Here is a 6000-nt window from a genome sequence, read left to right as displayed (position 1 = left end):
TTCTCAACCACATTCCTGGAGGACCCCCATCACTGCACATCTTGCATGTCCCCTTTGTCTGACACACCCATTTCAAGTCTGTGAGTCTCTACTAATGAGCAGTTTACCTGAACCAGGAACCTTTGATTAAGGAAACATGCAAAATGTGCAGTGACGGGGGTCCTCCAGGAATGTGGTTGAGAACCACTGGTCTAGACCACCTGTGAGGTTGCCAAACACCCCAAGTGTCTGTGTATTAAGAATTTCCATGATAATATATATCAGAGTATATGAGCAAATGTAAAATATCAGATTTGAATCAGTATTTTAATATTTTATTTTATTTTATTGTTTATTTATTTATTTTTATGTAAATTGAGATGTGAAAAAAGAAATAAAAGTAAAATAAAAGTATGAGTCAGTCAATAAAATAGTGGTTGTATTTGGGGGTATTCAGGGAAAACATTTTATTGCATCTTATTAGGCTATGTTTTTCTGTTAAATTTGGTCATTTATGCCCATGTTTATATTTCTGTTATCAGCAGTTGTACCCTGCCGAATTTAAAATAAATCTTGTCCTTATACATTGACAATAAGTGCTTAACTTGATTTATCCTGATACAAACCTGAAATTATATTGCTGGATTTTCATTTTGATGTTCACAATAACAATGTACTTATATAACAGTCTGTATTAGTGTCCAGAACAAAAGCGTAGCACATAGCCCAACGTCTTCACGTTCAGTTTGGGGCGCTGGTAGCTTTAAGCGGAAGTCGTCGAAAGTGAAACCAAAAGTGACTGAATCAGAGACGCCATTTCGGAGGACTTGAAGTCTAACAAATGTCTTCAGTTGTCACGGTAAGTTTGTTAAAACGTTTAATGGCTGTAATGTGAAGACTTAACGTCTAAACAGATCTTATGTCGAACTCAAACACGTCAAAGTTGTTCGCTTCTGTCCAGAGAGCAACGAGCACGGTGGAAACTATAAAGGACAAACTCATGTCGCATACCGACCGCGATAGGCAAAAGTTCACTTAAATGATGACCAAAGAGCCGTCCATTAGTTTGGAATTTCGGGTTAAATAAAAAAGACTCTGCAAAAGACTTTTGTATCAACTCTGATACTTTACCAACTGCAAACCCACAGCGCCAATCCGAAAGCTAGTTTCAGTGATTAGTGTTATTACTTTGACAAAATACTTAATACAACCAAAAATAGTATGCATACTGAGCAGTGTTCGTTTCATTATCTCATCTGGGCTGACCCGTGTGGGGCCTTAATGGAAATTGAGGACAAAACTGGCTGGGCCCCAGTTAGCCCAGGTAACACCCATCTGGGCCCCACATAAGCTTGTACATCTTCAAGCATGTGTAATTTCAGAAATGAAAGCATTATAAAACTGACTGCTATTCTTTGTGGAGCATAAATTAGGCTACTGTAATTTATTTTGTACTTTGAAATGAGATGGTTTCTTTTATGAAAAGGGGCAGCCTTAATGCAGCCGACAGATGTGACATCTGGAGGATGTAGCCTTCAAAATCAGAGTTTAAAGACGTGGCATGACTCGACGTGACTCTTCCAGTGAGTGACCCTGTAAACACAATGAACTGGCACAGATTGTATTCTCTAATAGCAGCATTAAAGGGTTAGTTCACCCAAATATTAAAATTATGTCATTAATGACTCACCCTCATGTCGTTCCAAACCCGTGAGACCTCCGTTCATCTTCGGAACACAGTTTAAGATATTTTAGATTTAGTCCGAGAGCTTTCTGATCCTCCATTGAGAATGTATGTACGGTATACTGTCCACGTCCAGAAAGGTAATAAAAACATCATCAAAGTAGTCCATGTGACATCAGAGGGTCCGTTAGAATTTATTAAAGCATCGAAAATACATTTTGGTCCAAAAATAACAAAAATTACGACTTTATTCATCATTTTCTTCTCTTCCGGGGTCTGTGGTGAGCGCGTTCACAACAGTGCAGTGACGCTTCTGACGTGTTTTCTTTGTTATTGGGCGCACCAGAAAACACGTCAGCAGCGTCGTACGTCAACATTCACAGCAGTCGCGTTCACAACAGACCCGGAAGAGAAGTCAATGCTGAATAAAGCCGTATTTTTTGTTATTTTTGGACCAAATTGTATTTTCGATGCTTCAACAAATTCTAACGGACCCTCTGATGTCACATGGACTACTTTGATGATGTTTTTATTACCTTTCTGGACGTGGACAGTATACCGTACATACATTTTCAATGGAGGGTCAGAAAGCTCTAGGACTAAATCTAAAATATCTTAAACTGTGTTCTAAAGATGAACGGAGGTCTTATGGGTTTGGAACGGCATGAGGGTGAGTCATTAATGACATAATTTTAATATTTGGGTGAACTAACCCTTTAATTATTTATTTTATTTTAAATCCTGGTGTAGACTGCATGATTTGGGTTGACTTCAATAAAGTCATGTGAATATTTTGTTAAACTGTAATGTGCATGATAACAAAGCCATTTCAATTTGGCTATATTTCAGCTATATCATACATAAGGGATAGGCATCGTCATTCCTGGTGTGCCAATGTCCTGCAGAGTTTAGCTCCAAAAAAAAAAAAAAAGAAACTCACCTGCCGGTAGCCTTATGCTGTGTTTGAAATGCCATACTATCATACTACTCAGTACATACTACTTTTTATGCAATACCCAGTATGTATACTGTGCATAGTATGCAAACTTTCTGTATGCATGGAATACCTGGATGACCTACTATATTTGCCAGAATCTGCTAAATATACTGTAACCCAAGTAGGCTGAAATCAGTACAGAAGCTGTGTTTGGAATGGCATATGCAGTATGCAATGTGTATACAGGGAATAGTACTTATGTAAATTTTGTGCATGGAATTTCCGGATTACCTGCTACATTTGCTGAAATCTGATGTATGCATCTGAAGACACTGCATGGGATACTGTTTCCCAGAATGCAATCAACCTGCGTTCGAATCCGCCTTTTTACCAAACTCGTTCTTCTCCTCCCACCACAACACATAATATAAAAAAATCAATTATTAACAAAAAAAAAAAAATAAATAAAAAAAAAGTAAAAAAAAAACCCCTAATAAAAAAAAATACAGTGTTATTGGGTATGGTTAGCGATAGGTGTAGGAAGGGCTTTATTGTCCCAATATGGCGGTATCCATTTAATAATATTAGTAAATATAATAATTAACACTCAATATTTTATTACATACTGTTTTATAATGTACTACAGTACTGAAGGATAAATATCTGCCACCTAACTACTATTTACACTTAGCCTATAGCTAAAGAAAATACTCCTATTTTAGTGTGAACAGAAATGATTATTATTTGCACTTAGTCTAACTAGTATATATCACTTTTTCCACTTAGTGTAACTGCCAAAAATAAAATAATACTGTTGTTAAGTTAAAGACAGCTCAGTGTTAATTCAGTTATGTATGTGAAGTTAATTAACTATTAAATAAGTTCAATTGGGCAATATAACATCATTTACTAGTATGAACCCTTATTAACAAGCCTCTGTAAAAAGAATGGTTAGCACATTTATTTGTAAGGTAGAAGCTTCCACAGCTGTGCTGAATTAAGGTTCAGTGTTTGTAAAGTGACGACACTGTTGCATACTAATCTGAAACAATTGTATACTGTTTCACGCACTATTCTTAAAAAAAAAAAAAAAACAGTAGGCACTATACACTGTAGTAAGCAGTATGTTAGTATGCCAGTTCGAACACAGCCTTAGTATTCCTGAAGTCGTTGGTTAGCTTCTTCAGGTGTGTTTGATTAGGTTGGAGCTAAACTCTGCAGGACATTGGCACTCCAGGACCGATGTTGCCTATCCCTGTGGTACATATGGATTGCTCTGTTGATCAAATGACTAAAGGTATGATGATATTATGACTAATTATATGATCTCATTGCTAAATTTATGATGAGCTGTTATCAGATGACTGATGATCTCACTTGAAATATTTACCATTATTATTATTATTAGTATTATTATTATTATTATCGCTGAATGTTTCGAGGTATCTGAAAATATTATATCACTGACCCAGAGAATTTACATCAGAATATATTGTAGTGAAACATCTGATTTACAGCGATTATTTTTAAATTAAAATCACTATTAAAAACAAAAACAATATACAGTCCAACATTGACCCAAAGTCTCTTGCTGAAAGTACAAACCTGATTCCAAAAAAGTTGGGACACTGTACAAATTGTGAGTAAAAAAGGAATGGAATAATTTACAAATCTCATAAACTTATATTTTATTCACAATAGAATATAGATAACATATCAAATGTTGAAAGTGAGACATTTTGAAATGTCATGCCAAATATTGGCTCATTTTGGAATTCATAATAGCTACACATTCCAAAAAAGTTGGGACTGGCTGGAGGACCAATTTGCAACTTATTAGGTCAATTGGCAACATGATTGGGTATAAAAAGAGCCTCTCAGAGTGGCAGTGTCTCTCAGAAGTCAAGATGTGCAGAGGATCACCAATTCCCCCAATGCTGTGGTGAAAAATAGCAGAGCAATATCAGAAAGGAGTTTCTCAGAGAAAAATTGCAAAGAGTTTGAAGTTATCATCATCTACAGTGCATAATATCATCCAAAGATTCAGAGAATCTGGAACAATCGCTGTGGGTAAGGGTCAAGGCCGGAAAACCATACTGGATGCCTGTGATCTTCGGGCCCTTAGACGGCACTGCATCATATACAGGAATGCTACTGTAATGGAAATCACAACATGAGCTCAGGAATACTTCTAGAAAACATTGTCGGTGAACACAGTCCACCATGCAATTCGCTGTTGCCGGCTAAAACTCTATAGGTCAAAAATGAAACCATATCTAAACATGATCCAGAAGCGCAGGCGTTTTCTCTGGGCCAAGGCTCATTTAAAATGGACTGTGGCAAAGTGGAAAACTGTTCTGTGGTCAGACGAATCAAAATTTGATGGACAATGACAACCCAAGTTGTTATCAGCGCTCCGTTCAGAAGCCTGTATCTCTGATGGTATGGGGTTGCATGAGTGCGTGTGGCATGGGCAGCTTACACATCTGGAAAGGCACCATCAATGCTGAAAGGTATATCCAAGTTCTAGAACAACATATGCTCCCATCCAGACGTCATCTCTTTCAGGGAAGACCTTGCATTTACCAACATGACAATGCCAGACCACATACTGCATCAATTACAACATCATGGCTGCGTAGAAGAAGGATCCGGGTACTGAAATGGCCAGCCTGCAGTCCAGATCTTTCACCCATAGAAAAACATTTGGCGCATCATAAAGAGGAAGATGCGACAAAGAAGACTTAAGACAGTTGAGCAACTAGAAGCCTGTATTAGACAAGAATAGGACAACATTCCTATTCCTAAACTTGAGCAACTTTTCTCCTCAGTCCCCAGACATTTGCAGACTGTTATAAAAAGAAGAGGGGATGCCACACAGTGGTAAACATGGCCTTGTCCCAACTTTTTTGAGATGTGTTGATGCAATGAAATTTAAAATCAACTTATTTTTTCCTTAAAATGATACATTTTCTCAGTTTAAAACATTTGATATGTCATCTATGTTGTATTCTGAATAAAATATTGAAATTTGAAACTTCTACATCATTGCATTCTGTTTTTATTCACAATTTGTACAGTGTCCCAACTTTTTTGGAATCGGGTTTGTAAAACACCCATTACAGACAGAAGCCAAATGCAGCACTGAACTGTACTGGACCTGAACTGTGCTTAAATCTGCAGATTTATACTGTAACTTAAACTTGACTCTGATAATTTACACACAACTAAATGAAAGAAGAAATAACTGCATGAATCAGTGTATAGTATACCAGCTTTTCTTAAAGGGATACTCCACCCCAAAATGAAAATTTTGTCATTAATCACTTACCCCCATGTCTTTCCAAACCTGTAATGACAAAATTTTCATTTTGAGGTGGAATATGTGACCAATCACGGA

The 6000-nt window shown here is 36.9% G+C and overlaps 1 protein-coding gene across 7 annotated transcripts in view; it reads left to right on the top strand.

The window, feature by feature from the left end:
- Positions 1-729: 729 nt before the first annotated feature.
- Positions 730-6000, top strand: part of LOC122147244 (NACHT, LRR and PYD domains-containing protein 12-like) — a 64006-nt gene continuing 58735 nt past the window's right edge. For 5 of the 7 annotated variants that reach the window (XM_042769023.1, XM_042769024.1, XM_042769025.1 and 2 more), the window contains exons 1-2: positions 730-838; positions 1466-1562. The gene's annotated coding sequence lies outside the window, so the exon portion shown is untranslated. Of the gene's footprint in view, positions 839-858; positions 1563-6000 lie in introns of those variants that run through there. The other 2 variants (XM_042769021.1, XM_042769022.1) reach the window with 2 other exon arrangements.

This window comes from Cyprinus carpio, chromosome A13 (genome assembly GCF_018340385.1).
Source record: "Cyprinus carpio isolate SPL01 chromosome A13, ASM1834038v1, whole genome shotgun sequence".
Lineage (NCBI taxonomy): Eukaryota > Metazoa > Chordata > Actinopteri > Cypriniformes > Cyprinidae > Cyprinus > Cyprinus carpio.
The sequence above is the reverse complement of the archived record's forward strand: the minus strand, read 5'-3'. Positions and strand labels throughout refer to the sequence as shown.